This window comes from Schistocerca americana, chromosome X, assembly GCF_021461395.2.
Source record: "Schistocerca americana isolate TAMUIC-IGC-003095 chromosome X, iqSchAmer2.1, whole genome shotgun sequence".
Lineage (NCBI taxonomy): Eukaryota > Metazoa > Arthropoda > Insecta > Orthoptera > Acrididae > Schistocerca > Schistocerca americana.
In genome coordinates this window covers 412,804,154-412,827,505 of record NC_060130.1, presented here as the reverse complement: position 1 = coordinate 412,827,505, position 23,352 = coordinate 412,804,154, and the positions used below count along the sequence as shown (strand labels likewise).

At 42.9% G+C, this 23,352-nt stretch overlaps 1 protein-coding gene across 3 annotated transcripts in view; it reads right to left on the bottom strand.

Annotated features, from left to right (window-relative positions):
• LOC124556838 (constitutive coactivator of peroxisome proliferator-activated receptor gamma-like) overlaps positions 1-23,352 on the bottom strand; it is a 721,776-nt gene that overhangs the window by 575,803 nt on the left and 122,621 nt on the right. The window contains exon 4 of one of the 3 annotated variants that reach the window (XR_006968706.1): positions 14,187-14,787. The exons of the other annotated variants lie outside the window; for them this stretch is intronic. The gene's annotated coding sequence lies outside the window, so the exon portion shown is untranslated. Of the gene's footprint in view, positions 1-14,186; positions 14,788-23,352 lie in introns of those variants that run through there. 3 annotated transcript variants of the gene reach the window in all.

Here is a 23,352-nt window from a genome sequence, read left to right as displayed (position 1 = left end):
GCGGACCCCCTAGAAAGAGCCCTGTACGTACAGTATGCGCCCGAACACATCAGAGGAAAGCTTATGACTCTCTCGCTCTGCGGAAATCGGAAATAACAATAATCCAAAGCGTTTACTATTTTTCTTAAGAAACTGATTCCTATTTTTCCTCACATTATTCATTCCGATTATTATTCGATAAATGAATCCGGAAATAAACATAGTTAACAGTGTAGGATTGCATAATTAATAAAGGAAATTTTAAGTGTGTAAATAATTCGTAATTTCAAATGTTTCTAAAAAAGAATAATTTTAAATATACATTCAGAACTAGTATTTATCGATTATAACATCGTAGGCTTAAATAAATAAATAAACTAAAATATTTTATAAGGTAATTCATTTTCATAAATTTTGGCTCACAGTATAACATACTGTATATGAAATTATATGGAAGTTTTCAGAAAAGCAACTGAGATGATACTGACCTGTCCAAAATTCGAAAAATAATACTGGTACCGACAACTACTGTTGAGGAAACGTAATGCTAGAGGAAGATGTCCCATTGCAATATACTTCGTAGGTTGGGAACAGGTAGGTAAACATACCAAACAGTAGGAATCACATAATGAACTTACAATATTTACATCGTTAAAAGCACAGCGTTCGAACAAATCGCTATAACTAGTGGCAAAAGAATAGTAGTGCACCACAAAGAAGAAGGAGAAACATGGTGAAAATTGCGAAAGAAATAGTTCAGAATACAAAATTGTGCTTATGTTTCGGAAATGTAGTGGTAGTGCGTCCTCCAGACCAGATGAGAGAAGATGCAGATGCCAACAAACTGGAAGTAATTACTTATTTGCATAAAAAACGAGATGTGATCTTGTCTCGAATGAAAACCAGCCCACAGTTGCAGAGTCATGAGATGCTTTTATGATAACAGTGGTTTGTGTTGAAAAAAAAATTGTGCAACTGTGGGCTGTTTTTCAATCGAGACAATTTCGTAACGGTCGCTGTTGTCGCTGCCATGACGAAAATGATGCAACGTGATCTGTTTGATAATATAAAAATAACAAAAATGTATCGTTCTAGATCCCGCTGAAGATGCCTTAGAGTAAGAAAAAGGCGAAACGCGTCTGGAAAAAATAAATTAACCTGCAGCAAGAAAAGGCGGTTTCATTTACAAAACAAGTATTTCTGTGCATACTGTGCAGGGTGGTCACGCAAACAAACTTCTTATTCAGACCATTCCAGGCAGTTTCATGTGATTTATACCAGAAATTCAGAAGACTTCACCTGAAAGTCCATAAAACTGTACAATGCACACCATATGCAAATGTAACGATCTTGTACGTAAATATATCAATGTAAAGATTAAAAACAGCTCACCAAGTAGCTCAGAAATTGTGGTTAAAATTAAAATACGAAATCAAATCGGTATACTCTACAAAACACGAGTTACACTATGAGTTATAACATACACAGTTACAACTTGCAAACACCATTAGCAATATGGCAGTTTTCTCCTGTGTAGTTAACAAGGTCGAAAGGCACACAAAAACTGATGTACAAAGAATGGAAACAGTTCATAGAAGAAAGATCAGCCAACTCAAAGAACTCCAGTCACAACACAACAACTTTACACACAAAAAGAAACACACAAATACACAAATTCTGCTCAAGATTAGTGAACCTTACAGACATACAATTAAACATAAAGAAAGACAGCCATTGGAGAAATTCAGATACAGATGAAGATTACATAGAAAATCTAATTACAGAATCAGAAAGCGTTTTGACAAGGGAAGGCAGGAATGAAAACAATGGTTTCAACATTGGACTAACTAGAGAACTAGTAAAATCAGAAATTTGTAATATAATAACCAGTATGAAAACACAAAAACAACAAAAAAGAATCTGCAACATTCAGGAAACTTAGGAGAAAACTTCAAAATGGAAATATCATTTCCAAAGCAGACAAGGGGAACACAGTAGTACTCACAGACAAAGAACAATACATTGAAAAAAAAAACACAAGAACTCATCTCACAAAATAACATTACAAAATTGAAATCAGACCCAACAAACAAATTCCAGACAAAAGTAAAACACACACTGAAAAATATAGACATCATACTGGATAACACAAAGAAAAGAAAGCTGACACACTGCACCTTTTGTACAAAGCCAACCAAAAACCCACAAACCAAATCTTCCTGTGAGACCAAAACTGGATTTCAGAAAATCCCCCTCATAAAAATATGAAGGGTACATGTTAAAATTACTGACTCAAAATTTCAAAGTACAAGAAGACAGAACCATTAAAATCACTACACAGCTAATACAACAAATAAAAGATACAAAAATCCCAGACACAGCAACACTCCTCTCATTTGATCCAGAAAGCACATATTCCAACATACCAGTACCAGAAACAATAGAAATTATAGATAAGAACGTGAAAACCTATAGTCGACTCCTTGATGAATGGATTAATGAAATATGCACATTAATAAAGCTCACAACAGAACAAAATTACTTCCAATTCAATAATGAATTTTATTTACAAAAAGATGGATTACTAATGGGGTACCCAGTTTCAGGAGCCTTAGAAAATATTTTTGTAAACCATATTTAAGGGATAATTGTCACAAAAAATAGTGGCAAAGGAATACAATATATTATATTGGTTCAGGCATACAGATGGCATCCTTTGCTTATTGACAAACCACAAACAAAAAATGAAAAATTACATACAAGGTACAAAAAATCTAAAATTCGCATTTTAAATAGAACATAACAACCAAATTAACTTTCTGGATATAACAATCAAAAAACAAAACAATAACCATATATTTGGAATTTACCATAACACCACAGCAATGGTCATTATCATTCCCCAATCCTCAAACCAACCACACCCACAAAAACAAGCAGCACTTTGCCACATGCTACATAAACTCAACACAGTTCAACTCACCAAAGGAAACTACCAAAAAGAACTAGGCATAATAATTCAGATAGTACAATACAATGTTTAAAATAGTAACATAGTCACAAAGCTACAAAACAAAATTAAAAGTAAAATAAAAGCAGAAAGCACCAAACCACAGACAATAGCACAACAGCCGTGTAGTCTCGGGCACCTTGCCACGGTTCTCGCAGCTCTCCCCGTCAGAGGTTCGAGTCCTCCCCTGGGCATGCGTGTGTGTGTTGTCCCTAGTGTAAGTTAGTTTAAGTTGGATTAAGTAATGTGCAAGCCTAGGGACCGATGACCTCTGCAGTTTGGTCCCATAGGAACTTACCACAAATTTCTGGCACAACAGAATCAAACACCAACACTCAGTGCTGTAACAACTACACAGAATAATCAGAAAAATATGAGGGAAAATACAGAATGGTACACAATGACATACGAACACAAGCTCACACATAAAATCACCAACATTTTCGAAAGACAGGGAATAAACACAGCGTACACAACAGACAATTCTATACAAAAATACACCCCAAATTGAGAAGAAACAGACACATATACCAGAAAGCACGTATATATCAACTACAGTGTAACACTTGTGATGGCAGACACATAGGACATCATCCCGAGAACTATACCTATGGAGGACATCATTGCCAACACCGAAGCAGCCATTCGGACCCTTCCTTGTGAAAGGGCAGAGGAAATACGCACTGAAACAGCCAGGATACTGCGCCGAGCAAAACCACCAGCTTGCAACCTGAAGAAAGAAGAGGTACAAGCCATTAAGAATCTCAACGCCGACAAGAGTATATTGGTACTGCCTGCCGATAAGGGGAATGCGACCGTCGTAATGAATACCGAAGATTATGAGCAAAAGATCCGAGACCTATTAGATCAGACGACGTACCGAAAACTAAGCGCAGAACCGACGCAGCGTATCACTCGGAATACGAATCGATTAATCAAGGCGTTTTCTCTGCCGGCGGACATACAGAGAAACCTGCGCAACACTGAAGCCTACCGCCTCGGCTGTATGGATTACCCAAGATCCATAAGAACAACGTTCCACTGAGACCGATCGTTAGTGCTCCTGGCTCACCAACGTATAAACTGGCGAAACACTTGGCCTCTCTGCTCCAGCCACACGTGGGGAAGACCGACACATACATTAAGGACTCAGGACATTTCATTGAGAAGCTGAAGAAACTGAAACTTGCGCCAAACGACATCCTGGTCAGTTTTGATGTTGTTTCGTTATTTACGAAAGTGCCACTCAGTGACGCTCTGGAGCACATCGGTTCCATGTTCCCGCAAGACATCAAAAAGCTCTTCCATGCATGTCTCACCACGAGGCATTTCACGTGGAATGGCGATTTCTACGAACAGCTGGAACGTGTAGCCATGGGTAGTCCTCTCAGTCCAGTGGTGGCCAACTTCTTCATGGAACAATTCGAAGCACAGGCACTGGACTCGGCGACTTGCAAACCTAAGGTGTGGTACAGGTACGTCGATGATACTTTCGTGGTGTGGAGCCATGGTGAAGAACAGCTCGATGAATTCCTGAGACACTTGAGCAGCCTCCATGCCAACATAACATTTACCATGGAAGTAGAAAAGGACAAGAAACTGCCATTTCTAGATGTGCTGGTCACAAGGGACGGCGAAAACCTGGGACACAGCGTGTATCTGAAACCGACACACACGGACCGATACCTGCACAATCTGTCAAACCACCACCCGAGCCAGAAAAGAGGCATGATTAGTACGCTCGTAACGAGAGCAGGACGAATATGTGAGCCTCAACACCTCAAACGAGAAATGCAGCACCTGGAAACTGTTCTGCGGAGCAATGGGTACTCCACAAATTACATTAGAAGTGTAACAGAGCCAAACACTCGGCGAAGTAAGGAACCAGAAAAAGAAATGTCGGGTACGGCCTTTCTGCCATACATTCCCAGAGTGACGGACAGAATCGGCCGTATATTGCGCAAACACGGCGTAAAGACGATTTTCAAACCGACAAGGAAGATCAAAGTGTGTCTTAGATCGGCGAAGGAGAAGAGAGACCCACTTGCAATGTCGGGAATATACCGTATACCATGCACATGCGGAAAAGTTTATGTCGGAATGACTGGACGATCAATTAACACCAGGATCAAAGAGCATAAGCGACATTGCAGGTTGGGGCAGGTGGAGAAATCGGCCGTGGCAGAGCACGCACTGAATGAGACCGACCATGTAATAAAATTCGCCGACACGGAAATTCTGGCTGTAGAGAAGCACTATCACATGCGCTTGTTCAGAGAAGCTGTAGAAATCCAAAAACACGCGAACAGTTTCAACAAGAAAGAAGAAAGCCTTAAGGTACTGCAGCGAACGACCGCCGCAGGTAGCAAGAGGAGAACCGCACCGGAAATGACCGCGGAGAAGCCCTCGGACGTTGGCGCGCCAGGTACATATAGTCTGCGGCCGCGAGCTCGCCTCCAGTTCACCACCGGCAATGGAGGGTGAAACTTTGACAATGCCAGCCACTCGTGCTGTCGAAACGTCAGAAAAATCATTAGATGAACGTCGGCCGAAGAACCCGAGACAGAAGCCAATAGGCAGTTTGTAAACAATTCATTGTTTACACTAATAGATAAAATAATAGAATAAAACTCCAAAAGAAGATTATCATAATAGTAATATAATAATAACACCAACCAACAACTGTTCACTCACTTGGCCATGAACACCTCCACAGAACATTTACATCGAAACTCGAATCAGCTTATCACCAAAGCTTTCAACCACTCTCTAACTCTATAACATATTCAACACTATACAACTCAAACCACCAACCTCGCCCCCTCCACTCCCCCCCCCCCCCCCACACACACACACACACTAAAAATAAAACCATTTTCATCCTTCAGCTCATTCTCTCTCTCTCTCTCTCTCTCTCTCTCTCTCTCTCTCACACACATAAAAACACGCACACGCGCGCGCGCACACACACACACACACAAACACAAACACAAACAGAAATATAAACATCATGAATAGACATTAGTTTTCAACATATACTTCGTTAGGTTGGCAACATGTATGTAAGGAAACCAAACAGGAGGAAACGCATAATGAACTCACAATGTTTACATCGTTAAAGGCACAGTGTTCGAACAAATAGCTATAACTAGTGGCAAAAGAATAATAGTGCATCACAAAGAAGAAGGAGAAACATGGTGAACAATGTGAAAGAAAAAGTTCGGAATACAAAATTTCGGAAATGAAGTGGTAGTGCGACCTGCAGACCAATTAAGAGGAAACGCATATGCCAACAAATTGTAAGTAATTATTTATTTACACAAAAAAACGCTAAGTGAACTGTCTGATAATCTAAAAATAACAAGACTGTACCGTTCTAGATCCCACTGAAATTGCCTTATAGTAAGAAAAAGGCAAAACGCGCCTGGGAAAAATAAGTTGCAACAAGAAAAGGCAGTTTTATTTACAAAACAAACATTACTTTCTATTCCATGGGAGAAATCACAATCACTTCCTACACAGCTATAGAGTCTGACAAGAACATTGATCAGGAAAGAAAACATTCACTTTCTGAATTTTTGTCCACAGTTGGTGTACCTCAGTGGATCACGTATCAAAAAGCAAATTATATTAGCTTAAACAGTATTATTATAAAGGATTTCAGTTTCGACGACCCTGAGTGCTTGAAGGTACCCCTCTCTAGATATGAGATTCTGTGACTTTATGAGAAGTGGAAGAGATTCACTACCATGCCAGAGTGGAAAAGATTCACAGACAGAGCCACAAATCACTGAGAGTTTCTTAGTTCAAAATAATGTGCCTCCCATTATTAAATTATCCTCCCACCTTGAGCAACACAATATGTACATCTCTTCTAACATCACTGAAAAAAATGCATAAAACATGATCAAAGCTGGTATTTTGTCAGTTTCGATCAGACACTTTATCTGAAAGCAATGGATACTGTAAGAAGTAAAGGCGGTGATTTAGGAGATGTCATTGTACAATTAGGTGGTTTCACCTTCTAAAGTCCTTACCAAGGTGCTTCAGTAGAACAATGGTAGGCTTGAGAGACTTACAGTCCACAATATTAGCTGAAAATAGTTTGAATAAAGTTTTGAGTGGGCATGTGTACACGCAAGCGGTAAAAGCTCACACATTGGTTGACATGATATTGTCATATTACATCTTTCAGGACACTGAGTTCAAAGAAAATGACATGAAAATAACTGAGGAATTGTTGCTCCCCATAACAGACCAGGACCAGCGACAGTCTCCCAAATAACCTCAATGGAACTGAAATTTGATAAAATGTGTGTCATATTTAAATTATGATTTTTAAATATCGTCATTTTCTTTTATTTTTTGAATTGTACAAATTTTTATATTAGGCCTACTCATATGTAAATACAAACTGGCCATTAATATGTAGTTGGTTTTCATTTTAGCAACCCACTCTTACTAATTAGGACATTGATAAAAATTAATAAAAATACACTTGAATGAAGACAATTAAAAAGATATATATAGAAAACACACATGTGCCCATTAGAAAACTACGTTCCCACTGAGAAATTGATTTCATTGAATAATTCTGACTTAAAAAAGAGGAATTATTTTGGCCTTGAAGTGTACAAACGCTTAATAGTATCTAAAACTGAAGAAACAAATACTTTTGTAACATGAAATTTCATACTCAACAACTTTGATAACTCTACATTTTTTTATTTAGAGTAGCTGTTTTTGAGTACCTTGCATTGGAACCACCTTTTAGCCAAGTTGGTAAAAATGAACGAACTTTGACATCTAATTGCAGTTTCCGAGTAATAGGTGAAAATCCCAAAAAGTGTCAAAATTTATTTGGTTTTTTACGTACAGAAAGTTGTCCTGAGGGTTTCGAAGGTCGAAGCCTTGGATTCTACATCATCTCAACTACATACGCATGACACAAAAATAAAATCTTCTACTTAATTTTTTGCAAACGAAGGGCCTTTTTTTTTACGCCATTACTGAACTACATAGCCTAGAATTCAACATACTCTCAGCTATTTGCACAAGATAAAAGAATAAAAACCTCTACCTCGTTTTTTAGAAGCAAAAAGTACTCCATTACTGGACTCATGAGTCTGCACCAGATTTCATCCTCTTCCTTCTCTCGCGCACGCACGCGCACACACACACACACACACACACACACACACACACACACACACACACAGAGAGAGAGAGGGAGAGAGGGGGGGGGAGGGAGAGAGAGGGAGAGGGAGAGGGAGAGGGGGGGAGGGAGAGGGAGAGGGAGAGGGAGAGGGAGAGGGAGAGGGAGAGGGAGAGGGAGAGGGAGAGGGAGAGGGAGAGGGAGAGGGAGAGGGAGAGGGAGAGGGAGAGAGAGAGAGAGAGAGAGAGACTACATACATGTACTACTACAGATACTGTAATGGATCATATTGCCAATAAACACCTCATATTACAAAAAGGTTCATGCAAAAACGTGGAAGGAGTTTGTACAATTTTATGCATGCTCCACTGTATTAGTTTTACTGAAAGTGGCCTAATATTAGACGACTTTTACCAAAATTTTTTTTATTTCCTCAGAATAAAAGTAAATAGTTTCCTAATTCATAATTTCAAAACGTTAACAAATGGAGAGAATGGGACTTTCCAGGGATTATGTGTACTGTATGGTTGGTCATACCCAACTAAGAACTTCAAACAAACAGTTCTTCCCTCATTATTAACGTTATTGTCACATTCTTCACCTACTTAAGATCAATCTTAGACTTAAGACGTGTTTTCATATTTCGCAGTTCACTTAATACGAGGATCGTCCACAATTACGTTCCGTTTCTATTTCTATCCGCGGCAGCACTACGATCGCAGTTCCAAGCATGCATGGCAGTTACTCTGACTCAAGGAGAAGACATATATGCCATTTTCAGATCGCTGCTGCCGACGTGTGCTTGGAGTGCTTCTTTATGTTGCGGGGCGTCGATGGTCGAACCCAGGACTCCAGATGGATGAGCTGAAGCCGGGAACCACCGCGCCACTTTTCGTCAGGAGGCTGAGCAAGTTCAATAGCGTCAAGAGGCAGTGCAGAGTGATACAGCAGTATTCAAAAGCGTTTCTTTATTCACGTAAGTTACAGTACTACAATGGGTGTAGTGCAGTGTAAGAGTGCCGCCCACAGCGCTGTTCCATGAGTCCAGCCAGCTCAGCAACCCTGGTATGCTGACACCGCTGCTCCATCATCAAGGCCGCTCAGCTGGGAGTCATCTGCGTCCGCCCAGTCGCCAATTGTTGATGCGTCGCGTCTTCCTGTGTAGCTGCTCACAATTCCTGAGACTGCTACAGTCCCTGGTCCTCGCCGCCTACAGCTCTGCTTGGCCTGCTCTGTCTGACCATGAGACGAAAGTGCATGTACTGGTTACCCATGGCCCTCAGGCTGCCGCTGCTCCCAGGACAGGACGGGACTCAAACCCACACCCTCCTGGACGCCGTGCCGCAACTTGCCACTAGTGGCGCTTGCCGGATGGCAACACCCGCCGCCGACTCTGGTGCTGCTGCAGATCCTGCAGCACATGCCTCAGCCCGGATGCTGGTACACCATCCTGGACCTGCTGCAGACTGTGGTAAAGGTCCCAACCTCTTATTCTGTTCTTCCTGCCTTTCCAACACTTTTGTATTGGCCTTCTGTACCCTCTTCCAGACTCCCTGTATTGTTCGTGCAAATTTCCTCACTGTGTCCCCTTTAGCTTCCGATTTCGGACATAGAACGTCAAACGGTGATCGCATATTTCTTCCATATACCATCTCGAATGGTGACATTCCGACCCCCGAATGTATTTTGGTGTTATTACTCGATACCATGTACGGAAGATAAATGTCCCAGTTGTCATCGTTTCCATTCACTTAATAACTTAGCATTTTTGAAATTGTCTTATGTACTTGCTCCGTTCTCCTATTCACCTGCGGATGAAATGGACTGGTCCATGATTTTTTAATTCTCAATAACCGACACAACTGTGTCATTAATTCGGACATGAATTTCGTTCCCTGATCCATAATTATGATATCAGGCAACCCAAACTTCACTAACCAGTTATTGACTAAAGCTTGTGCTACCTTACTTGCTGTTGGTCTGGTATTGTGTCCACGGCAAGAAACCGCGAAAAGCGATCAATTATAGTTAAAACGTAACTACTCCCTGCTGGTGTTTTGTTATATGGCCCGCAGCCTTCTAGCCTGATAAACTCGAAAGCTTTCGCAGCCTCTGGTAACCATTGCAATGGAATTCTTGCATGCGTCACATCCACTCGCTGCGCACATGGTACACAATTTGCTACGTATTGTTCCATATCCCTTCTCCGAGTGCAACACCAAACTCTTTCTGCTACTCATCTTTCCATTGCTCGACAATCTCCATGCCCTGAAAGCACATGATCATGGGCCTGCTTTAAGACTTCCTCTCTCAAACTCTTTGGTACCACTATCCGTGGTCCACATCTGGTAACTCTACACAACGAATTTCCCTCCACAATGAATTGTGGTTGAGTTCTAAAACCCTGGCACTCCTCATGCTCTGCTTGTGCCCTTTGCCATTCTGCGACACTCTTACCTATTACTTCTAATGCGTCTAACTTGTGACTTAATGCATCTGCATTCCCATGTTTCTTCCCTGGCTTATGAATTACTTCAAAGTCAAACTCACTTAATTTTAGAGCCCACCGTGTTAACTGACTAGGAGGATCCTTGAGTCCCAGTAACCATCTCAATGCCGCATGATCTGTCATGACATTAAACTTCCTACCATAAAGGTAACAACGAAAATACATTACTCCATATATTATAGCCAACATCTCCTTTCCCGTTGTGGAATAATTCCGCTCTGCCGTACTTAACTGTCTAGAAGCATACGCCACCGGATGCTCCTGTCACTTTACCATTTGACCCAGAACACATCCTGCTGCGCTGTTTGAGGTGTCACATGATAAGATCTTCTTCAAAATTCGGAAACACCAACACCGGACCCGAAACTAATCTCATTTTTAATTCATCAAAAGCTGGCTGGCATTCCTCCTTCAATTGAAATTTAACCCCTTTCTTTATAAGCTTTGTTAATGACTCAGATATTTCAGCAAAATCCTTTACAAAATATAATAATATGAACATAACCCAATATATGATTGTAATTGCTTCATTGTATATGGTGTTGGAAAATTTTGAGCTGCCTCTGTTAACCAAGGATCGGTTTGAATCCCTTGTTCACTGATTACATGACCTAAATATCTGACCTGCTTTGGCGCAAAATTACACTTTCTTAAACTTAATGTTAAATGTGCCAACCGCAATCTTCTGAGGACTTCTTTTAAATGCGATACATGTTCTGGTATATCCTTCGAAAATACTAAAATGTCATCCCGGTAAACCATACATGCCTTTGGTTTCAATCCCCTTAAAACCCCATCTAATAATCGCTGAAAAGTGTCCGGTGCATTTTTCAACCTGGACGGCATACGTAGATACTGATAGTGTCCCTCAGGAACAGTAAAAGCTGTCTTTGCCCTATCCTCTGGCGCTACTTCCAACTGGTGGTATCCGCTCTGTAAATCCATCATTGTAAAATACTTACATTGTCCCAGATTGTCCAAGGTGTCCATGATATTCGAAATCAGATATGCGTCCAAAATGGTTTTCGCATTCAGAAACCCTATAATCACAACAAAACCTATATTTCGTTGTACCATTCACCAACTTCTTAGGTACGAAAACTACAGTGCTCGCATACGGACTATCGCTATGCTCTTATGATTCCATCCCGTAGTTGCTGTTCTATAAACTCCTCTAGTAGCGGTTGCATATGACTTGCTACCCTATATGGTTTCCTAAACACTGGTGTATTATCCTACATTGGTATGTGATGCTTTGTAATCAGTGTTGATGGTATCCTACCCTCCCTTCCGAATAAATCGCTAAATGTCAATAACAATTCCTCCAATGCGACCCTGTTGTCTCCCTGCAAATGCTGTAATTTGCCCCTCAATTACGATGCATCGACGTTTTGCTTATGGCTCTCCTCTAAATCCTCCCTATCGAGGTCATCTTCATCAAAAACTCCCAATGTGGCCAATAACAACCCTTTCAACAAGCTAAAAACCGCTATGCCGAAGTTATCTACACTTACAGGAACCCTATAATCTCCTTCTACATAACCTGCGTGAGCTAAATTCCTCCGCACAAAACAGTGCACATTATCCAACTCCTCATTACTCCAGAGTGGCTCCACCATGCACAACGTCTCCTGTGGTAAGTCCATATTTATCGAAACCCAGACTACCTTCCCTGTACCTGCCAGTATGTTATCCTGCTGATCGACCTTTAATGAATCCGTTCACAATTTAGCTGGCATCCCCTTCGCGTTAAGTGCGCCTTGCAACATTCGTCCATTTGCAACCGTTTCCCCCATGCAAAACTTTGTTCCACTGAGTTCCACTGTTTTTTGCCAAAGATCTATCTTCGCGCAATGTTTGTCAAAGTCCAGTCCTAGAATCACCCACCTCTACCTGCTCACTAAACTTAGTTCCTGCAATCACAAATTGAAGTGCCATCATACCCAATGACTCCACTTTATCATCCCCCACCCCACATAACCTATAACGTGGGGGCTCAAGCCTTCTCCTGCTAACCAGGACTAGACTAATAACAGACACACGTGCCCCCCATGTCAACCAGAAACCTCTGTTCCCTTCCGTTCGCCAAGCCTAATAAGCAGCATTCTATCTGTGTACCTACAAGCGCATTACCTAATTTCACTGGGACCGCCCTCCAACAGTTGAAGTGGTCCATTTCTCGTTTAACGGCTGCTGTCGCAAGGTTCCCCCCTTCTTTTACTCCTGCAGTTCACTGCTCGGTGACCCATTTCCCCATATGAGTAACACCGCAACTGATGCTGACACAACCTCCTAATATGCCATACCTGGTCACAACAAAAACACTTAATTTCCACTGCCAGAACTTTATGCTCTACCCTTTGCTTCGTCACATAATCTACCGCCTCCAAGTATGTGGCAATCTTTAGAGCCACCGCGAGATCACTGGGATTCTCCATTCTCATCCACTATCAGGTGTAACTTCGCCACTCTCAACATTACAACATCCGTCCACCCATTGGCCTCAGCCATTGTGATAATGTCATTAAGCAACACCGACACATCCACCATCGTTTTACCTGAAAAAGGGTTAATCAATGCCGGGTCAAACGGTCTATGACACTCCCCGACCTGCAATTTCCTTTCAGTCGACGTCCCTTCCCCTACTCGCCATGCCTCAAATCTCTCTGCTAATTCTTCATATTTTTCTTTGTCATTTATCCTTGCCTCCGACAATACCCAAATTTTCTCAGTTAGAGCGGCTACAGCTTCCGCTGTAGTCACTGCCGCAGCCTCCACTGCTTGATGTGTTTCCACCATTCTTGGTTATAGCTCTACTGTTAGTGTTAATTCCACCCTTCTACACCTGAAACTTAGTTCTTGAGGCGAATCATCGCCCATCTACATTCTGAACAATTGCTTACCAAATGTCCAAATCTGTTACATATAAAACAACTCTTGGCACCCACTTTGTACACGGTAATCCGTGACCTGACAGGTTACAAAAATTACATCGCTTAGGCGCTGTGTTGTCATGTCCCCCATTTCCCCTGAATTCAGATAATTCTACAGGCTCCTCTGGCCTTACAAAAGATACCTTCAAAAAGTCCATCCTAATTGACACTTAACAGCTTAAAACACAAAAAAATGACACATACACAATAAATCAAACGTCAGTCACCCATCCCCATTGTGCTCGTGCACAGGTGACAGTCCTGATTTCCTCCCTATACTGGTATGAACAAACACTTCCCAAACGACAATACATAACAAGAAGTGTACGACCACCAATCACAAACACAACCAAACACCTCAACTACCCCTCTACACAGGCACACCTCAACGCTACTTGCTCTACATAAGATGTGGGAGTGGAAACCTGGTACCAGTGTTATAACCTGCACCACTTCTGACATCACTGTTGCAGGGTGTCGATGGTGGAACCCAAGACTCCAGATGACCAAGCTGAAGCCGAGACCCACAGCGCCGCCTTTCGTCAGCAGTCCAAGCAAGTTCAATAGCGTCAAGGGGCAGTGCAGAGTGATACAGCAGTATTTGGAAGCATTTCTTTATTCACATAAGTTACAGTACTACGATGGATGCAGCGCAGTGTTGGTGTCTGCCTGCAGCGCTGTTCCGCGAGTCCAGCCAACTCAGCAACTCCTGGTACGCTGACACCACTGCTCCGTCACCAAGGCTGCTCAGCTGGTAGTCAGCCGCGCCCGCTCGGTCGCCACTTATCGATGCGTCGCGTCTTGCGCCACGAAGCTCCTCGCGATTCCTGAGACTGTTAGAAGTCCCTGGTCCTCACCGCCCTCTGCCCTGTTTGGCCTGCTTTGTCCGACCATGGGACGAAAGTGGATGTACTGTTTACCTGTGGCCCTCGGGCCGCCGCTGCTCCCAGGACAGGACCAGACTCGAACCCGCGCCCTCCTGGACGCCGTGCCACAACTTCCCGCTAGTGGTGCTTGCCGGACGTCAACACCCGCCGCCGACTCTGGCGCTGCTGTGCCTCCTGCAGCGCACGCGTCGCCCAGACCCCGGTACGCCAGGTGGGAAGCAAATGTGGCCCGTCCTGGACCCACTGCAGACCACTGTCAGTGCCCTCCTTCAGGCAGACCGTGCAATCTCCAAGTACCTGGGTGCCATTCCGTCCTGCCCCAGTGTTGTATCCCCGGAGGTGGAATACAGCCCGAACAAGTACATAGAAAGAAAGAAGAGATTTACATAGAATATTTACATCACCGCCAGACTGGCCCCTATGAGCGTAGACCAGCACAGGTCCGACCCGACTCTTGACTGACCTGGCACAGCCTTCAAGCTAAAAGTGCCTGACTATTTATACTGATTTTCCCCTCCCTTCTGACGTAGTGTCAGAGAGAGAGACAGAAACTATGTCAAGGTTAAATTTCCATACGTCATCCATTTGCACATCACCATTCCCAGCTCTGGCCTACTGCCTCGCCTCATACCTCGCAATAACTTCAAGCAACGCTGCGGTTTCCTGCCTTGTTGTTGTACCACTCAAAACAAATCGTGCATGGAATAACGCCATCGCAGCTCTGCGCCCTGTGTACTCTATCTGGCCTACTAGCTGCTATTACCACACACTGCCAGCGGCCCCAGGCTTCATCGCCCAAGCGCGCCTATACTGAATTTTAACAAAATTCCCCTTTCCTATGACTAAGACTAATACTAGCACAGCATTTATAATTTCGGCCGTAATTGAAAATGGCAACGCGTGTGAAATCAGATCTGTGATTTGTTTTCTAAATGCAAAGAAAGTTAAACCAGAGGAAATTCATCGACAAGTCTGTGAGATTTATGGACAAAATGCTATGAGTGATTCAATGGTTAGAAGATGGGTCAGACTGTTCAATGAAGGACATGATCAAGTGCAAGATGCAGAACAAAGTGGACGCCTGTATGTGGTTACTGATGAACTGGTTCACACAACTGAAGAGAATATTAAGCAAACCATAAGTTTACACTTAGTGTCCTTCCTATGGAAGTACACAAACCTCACGATCACTAATTTATGAAATTGTTACTGAAAAACTGAAATTTCGGAAACTGTTCTTACTGAACAACACAAAAAACAACGGATGGGCTGTGCACTTCAGTTTTTGACACGCTAAAATGAAAAAGGCGATGGTTTTCTTTCTCAGATAGTCGCGGGGGATGAAAGTTGGATATTGCACGACACCCCTGAAACAAAATTGCAATCAGTGGAATGGAGGCACACTTCATTAAGTTAAGCCAAAGCAAATCTTGACACCTCGAAAAGTCATGGGCACCGGTTTTTGGGACAGAAAAGGCATTTTGCTGATTGATTTCTTACCACAAAGCCAATCAATCAATGCACATGATTACTGCGAGACCATTAAGAAATTGCGCCGCGCAATACAGAACAAGCGCTGAGGATTACTGTCAAAACATGTTTTTTTCCATGATAATGCCCGACCTCACATGGCGAATGTGAGCAAACAACTCTTACGGGAATTTCACTGGGACGCGTTTGATCATCCACTGTACAGCCTGGACCTCGCTCCTAGCGACTTTCATCTCTTCTTACACCTAAAATCTGTCCTTGGTCAACACTTCAACGATGATAATGAGCTGAAAGAACATGTTACCACATGGTTGAATACACAGGCGGCAACTTTCTATAAAGAAGGCGTACACAAACTTGTGCCATGCTATGACAAGTGCCTACAAAATTACGGAAGTTATATAGAAAAGTAGTTTAACAGATGTAGATTTTTTTTACAATAAATATTTTTCTGTATCTGTACACGTTTGTTTTATATAACCAAAGGGATCTTACTTTGTGGACATACCTCGTATTTGCCAATCAAGTCATTTCTTTCTCATAATTTGCTCTTTACCAATGCTGAATTTCCTTTAAGCTATCAGCCTTCTGCCTTCTCGTGATCAGAGTTTGTTATTTGCTCATTATCACCAGCAGTGGGACAAAGCGGGTATCAGCATAATTTGTTAGTCCAGCTTACCTACTTCATGAGGAAGCATACATTCAGAGGCATACCTATTGTTCTCTTTTGATTGAAAGGTCCTTAATTTATTGTTCTGTAGGATAATCAGTCCTTTTACTTGAAAGTTTTTAACCTATTGTTCAGTGAAGTGGTTTTCCAAGAAACCCCCACCTCACCCTCTCCTCCTCCCTCGCCCCTCTGGGAACTCCCCTCGCCAATACGAACACACTTTTGATATCAATTTGGTTGACTGATTAATTAAATTGATCAATTAATTAACCCCTCCCCTCTGGGAACCCCTCTCCCCTCCCCACCTGGAAATTGGCGGGAAAAAGACTCAGCTGAGTGGCCATTTGGTGAGAATCTATGGAGGGGCAGGACAGAAGTGTGCTCGTAATACCACTATTGGAAACAATAAATTGATCAATCACCAATTTGATGTTGTGACTGGATTTCTAAAGCACTATATAATCCTTCGCTGGTTCTCTCCACTGCATTCAGAAGGAGGAGAAAGGCCTACTGAATGATAGGATAGAGACGACGACAACAACAACAACAACAACAAATACCACTGCAAGACAGGGTCCACTTCAACATATTGCGAAGCACTGAATACGACGCACTTAAGCCGCAATGCAACCCGTAGTAATAAGCTGTCATGACTAGATGTCACAGATAACTACCAGTTGGGTATTTGACGTGGCGATTCAGTTTTTAAAGCACTATAAAATTCCTAAATCGGTTCTCTCCACTACATTCGAAAGGAGGAAGGGCCTATCACATGATGGAATAGAGACAACCACAATAACTACCTCTGCAAGACAGAGTATACTAAAATGTATTGAGAAGCACCAAACATGACACACTGAAACCATGATCCACTCCATAGCAGTAGTTGTCATGGCTAGATGTTAGAGACCACTGGGACACACACACATCCTGCACACTCTTGTCCTGATGTTCACACAAAGTGCGCCGCTGTCGTCAATGCTCAGAGACTAGCGATAACTACCACCGCAACTGCAGCCACAGTTGAGGACACGCGTGTATACCAGAGTGCATGACCCTCTGCCATGGAGGACATCTCAAGATGACTGGAGATGCAGGAATTCGTACGTTATTAATACATCTAGAGCAAACACCTGTCATTTTGAATCTTCTCTCATGCAACACACACATGCTTCTATTCCCAATCACCCAGCACACTGCTCACTCTGCTACCCATCATTGCCATGTGCAAGATTAGACAGGTTGGCGCATTCTTTGTACCTAATAGCTGCAAGGTGCTGGGGCTAGCAGTGTATTTAACACTACATTCTTCTAGAATCTTCATATGGAAATGATGCTCTAAGCCCCCACCCCCCTTTTTTAACTCCGACTTTTGCTGTTGCACATGGATTAAGAAGAAACACGAACTGACTGTAATCGACCCTGCAAGTAGAGTAGAAGAGAGTTGGGCACCAGCAATAATTTAATTTAATAGAAATTAATTAAGTAAAGGAAAGTTTCATTAACGTAGTGAGAAACGAAAGGGTTGCTCTACCGATTAACAGAATAAAAGTTCTGTCCAAAATAACAATTTGATTTATGACTAAACTCAAAATAATAAACAAAACACACGAAACATTTACAATACATCAAATTGGATAGTCAAATAAATGCTGTGAAGATGAAGTTGTCCATAAACTAGATTGTGACATTTATGACGAAGTGGTATGTGGAGCCAATTCCTTGCAACTCAGCCGGCCGCGGTGGCCGTGCGGTTCTAGGCGCTGCAGTCCGGAACCGCAGGACTGCTATGGTCGCAGGTTCGAATCCTGACTCGGGCATGGATGTGTGTGATGTCCTTAGGTTAGTTAGGTTTAAGTAGTTCTAAGTTCTAGGGACTGATGACCTAAGATGTTAAGTCCCATAGTGCTCAGAGCCATTTGAACCTTGCAACTCAAATATTAAGAGCAACACCCAGCCAACCCAACATTAATTGCTGCTACAGTAGCGAGAACTCAGACAATGAACACCCAAGACAGAACAAAGTTCGAAAAGACAAACAGGCGCGCTCTGCTGAGCTCTGATTATTACCTAGCAAAATTCCCTAATCTGCCGGTGCTGCGGACATACATTAGCAAACTGTCTTCTTAACTGCAAGAACACGATCTGGCGTACCGGAGGCGATGGCTGGTTGCTTCAACGTCCCGTCGTGGTGGTGATAATGTCGCGAGTATAGCGCGAAGCAAATTATCCTGGTCTGGTTGTTCCAGACTAAAGACTTCGTAGCAATACAAATGCGCCTTTGAGGGAGACGAAGAAGGCCCGCCACACAATCACTGACGGTACAGTGATTGATTTTAACAAGCGAAGTCACACAGTAACTCCAATACAGTCATCTTTAGCCAAAACTGATCAAGACAGACAACTTAGGCCGCCTGTACACAGAACGCTTAATTGCCAACTGCACTCGGAAAGTTACGTTGAAGTCGAAACTTCAGCAACTTCGTCAAACAGTTACAATTAAATAAAAGTATATTAGACAGCCAACGGAAGGCAGGCTGTCCAGAGCAGCGAGAGCGCAGTCTTGTAACCTACTCCGACCGAAAGGCGAGAGCCGACTCTCTCAAGAGCACCCGTACAAGCCGAACACAGAACATTCCCGCCCCCACGACAGTGGCCGTGGTTATACGTTCCAATCAGCAACTCGAAAACCGACGGAAAATTCCACTCTATTGCCGAAGCACTACCATTCCGCCAATGGAGATTCTTGGCGCCAATTTCTGGGCCGATTTTGCTACGTCACGGAGCTATGCCCTGAGCAAGCCAATCACAGTTACGATTTTGCAGAAAACGCGGGAATTTGCCCGTCAAGACTGCCTGGGAACACAAGTCATTCCCACGCCTCGCTGGTAGCCCGCCAGAAAGTGTTTTCACAAAGTTTCTGCGAAGTAACGGAATCTCTAGCCCAGCCGCTCCTTCAGGCCCCTGTGGGCGTGTTGCTACCACTCTTATGACAATGTCGGCGTCTGGAAAGCATCCACTCGACTTCCTCACACCTGTCGGCTTAACACTTCCAAGCTCAGCAGAAACCGCCTCTCACCGGACCATCCGGGTGACGAGAGACGCTGCATGGGAAGTCCGCGTGTGAAGGAATAGCAACTTTTCACCGCATGCAATTAGAGAGGAAAATCGAATTACTCTGAGTAAGATAGAAATGTGAGAGGGGGCTCATGCCACCTCTCACAGCCTGTCACAGGCTGAGCTAATCCGCAACTTCTGGTCGTCAAAGTCTTGTGACCACTTCTGCCAATAGCCGCGGTGCACAGCAAACCAAATGCCGCCAGCTGCCGTGTGCTGTGAAACAAACAGCTGCACCTCAGATATATACGTTATTTCTAATTCCACCTCGACACAGACCCACCCAAATTAGCCAAATCCACTTTACGCAATCCAAGACAGCAATATGTTCGCCATACACCCTGAATTTCTCACGTGAAATGCAGAATTCTCCCATTTATACAAGGCAGAAGAAATCAAGACATACGAGCCTTTTTACATTACTAAAGTATCGTTACTTGCTGTGAAAATCCTGTAACAGTACGGCAAAGGTTATATTTCCTCTAAGTACTCTCTCATCAGGTAAAAAAAAAAAATCTCTTCTAATCAGCTTAATATCTGTTAGACACAGGACTAGAATATCAAACTTATTTTTGGTTCATGACAGAGTGCTAAGATCTACTGTTTCAGGACGCCTCCTCCCTTTCAAACTGCCTTACAGTAACCAAATGCTTCACCACATACAAAGTCTCTTAAGGTAACAGCACAGATGTAAATATCAGGTTTATACTATGTATTACTTCATAAATTCGGTAATGCATCTGATATTATTACGATGGACATCTCTTTCTGTGTAAGTGAAAGACCGAAATTTCGTTAAGATATCACCACAAAGAAAAAAATACTTGATTACTGCTCCTACGCCAGAATCATATACATGGTACACGAGCCACTGCTCCCACCCACCAGGTAGGATGTCGTTGATATTAAATGGATAGGCTAATTAATCACTTAGATCATGAGAGTCACTTTGCATGGCGAGCAATTTTTTTTTTCCACCAGCCAGTATACACTCACCAGGTAGCTGAAATGGGAATCCCTGGAGGGAAGACGATGTTCTTTTCAGGGAACACTATTGAGAACCGAACCAAAGAAGGATTCTGCTGCTGGAAACATACATTTCGCGTAAGGACCACGTTATTAAAAGCACGATCGCAATGTCTATGTGACGGTCACCCTGGATAAAAAGCAGTTTTGGTTCTACAGACACATACAAGAGTCGCTGATAGTGTTACGCTACTGGTCGAAATTCAGTCTGCGATTTCGAATGAAGTCTATCCATTCAATGATTACTTGCATTCGATCGTATAGAGACGTCTTTTAATTATTACTGTCACTGGTGAATCATATTTGTGACACTCTCATATTTCAAAACGAGTCACCTTTTTCAAACCTGTCTGCTAACGAGCCCATACAACAAAACTCCAGCGTACATTATTAGACAGTCCCTCTGCATCTTGTAACTGTCCCTCGTTCTCAGCCCCACCCTCCCTGCAGCTTTGTCCATGTGATCGTTCCAGTTTAAGTTGGAACTGAACAGAAGTCGGGAAGTCGGAGAGTGCTATATCTAAAGCCTTCTGCATTCTGTGGAGAAACAGGGTGAGCTGAGTTAATGTGACATTAGCGTGTTTTGATCACTCAGTGAAAATAGGAACATGCTGTCATTGCTCTGCCAACTGTGTACAATGTGTAAGACCAGCGCCAAACGAAGCTTTCTCCTGCAACACGAGGTAGCAGGCAAAACAGTAAACGCCGTTACAGGAACTGGAAGAAGAACAAGGATTAGGTACTGCACTGCGGTGTGTCTCCAAACAACATATAGATACTGCAGTCTGAAGAACATCTGGATCTCTGAAAGTGCATACATGTCTGTCAACCAAGCATTCTCTCTATCCTCGTTATTCTGTACCATCCAACAGAGAAAAACTATGAACTATAAAATCTTCGCTGACGTCAACCTGTAGAGAAATTGATCAGATTTTACCACACCTCTATCTTCCGATATATCGAAAACAAATAATATCTATGTGTTGACATTGATCATATGTGGTAAGCCATAAAAGCCACATGTGTTGGTCCATTGGAAAAGGTGGCCAGTGATTGAAGTCGCTTCCACAGACCAGTGTAAGGTTTCATCACCCGTACTGTAGGATGGTTCAAATGGCTCTGAGCAGTATGGGACTTAACATCTATGGTCATCAGTCCCCTAGAACTTAGAACTACTTATACCTAACTAACCTAAGGACAGCACACAACACCCAGCCATCACGGGCGTGGGAAGCGAGAACGCAACCGCACGACCACGAGATGCGGGCATACTGTAGGAGGACCACATCCCATAGACTATCAGTTGCAAGAGAGGGTCCCTGTGTTGTTGTCTGACACATTGTTTTTTCTCCTATAACATATCCAGGCAGTGTGTGACTGCAGCTTTGTACACTGCCATACATTTTGTTTTTCTACCAAGACTTCGAGGTCTGTGTCAGGTGCTAAACTGACATTAACATGTCTCGATCCATTGTCCCTCACAGAAAGTTAGACACTGCATGACGTAAACTACGATGCTACTGCTCTCACACCACGCATAATTATTGAAAAACGAGGGCTATTTAGAAAGTAGGGAACGTTTCCGTCTGACGCCGCTAGGCACGCGCCGATCGCGTATATTTTGGTATGGATGTGCGTGGCAGCTCAGTTGGCATCCATCAGTGACAGCGGAAACGTCTCTGCAAGTCTAGTTTTTTCGATATGCGAATTTGAAATACGCGCTGCAATCGAAAATCCCGCCAGTTGTGAGGTACGGTCTGTGATACGATTTTTGTTGGCAAAAAACATAAAGCTATAGAAATTTATCGTGAACTGTGCGAAGTGTATGGAAACAACGTTATGAGTGAATGTTCCGTCCGGAAATGGTGCGTTCGGTTTAAAAATGGCCGAACCAATGTTCATGATGAAGAGGAGAGTGGACGCCCGAGCATTGTGACTGACGATCTTGTCGCTAAAGTTGATGAAACGATTCGCGAAAACCGTCGCTTCACAATAACGGAGCTTTTGGTTTCCTTTCTACAAGTTTTACAGACTTTGTTGTTTGAAATTGTCACTCAAAAGCTGACTACCACAAATTTTGTGCACAATGGGTGCCCAAAATGCTTACAGAGCACCATAAAGAACAGTGAATGGGGACAACGTTGACATTTCTGGAGGCCTGCCACAAACATGGTGATTCACTACGGGATCGAATCGTAACCGGTAACGAGACTTGGGTGAAACACGTCAATTGAGAGACAAAATTACAGTCCATGGAGTGGGGGCACACAAGGTCCCCCCAAAAACCACGAAAATGTTTGCAAACCTTGTCAGCAAGGAAGTTGATGGTGACATTGTTTTGGGCTAGGAAAGGTGTGCTTCTTATTGATTTTCTCGAACGTGGAGTAACCATAAATTCTGCATGGTACTGTCAAATTTTGTTTTTGCACGACAACGCCCAACCTCACATGGCAAACCGCACTAAAGAACTCCTTAATTCATTCAAATGCGAAATTTTCCCTCAGCCGCCCTACAGCCTCGATCTTGCACCGAGCGACTTCCACTTGTTTCCCAAGATGAAGAACTGGCTTGCAAC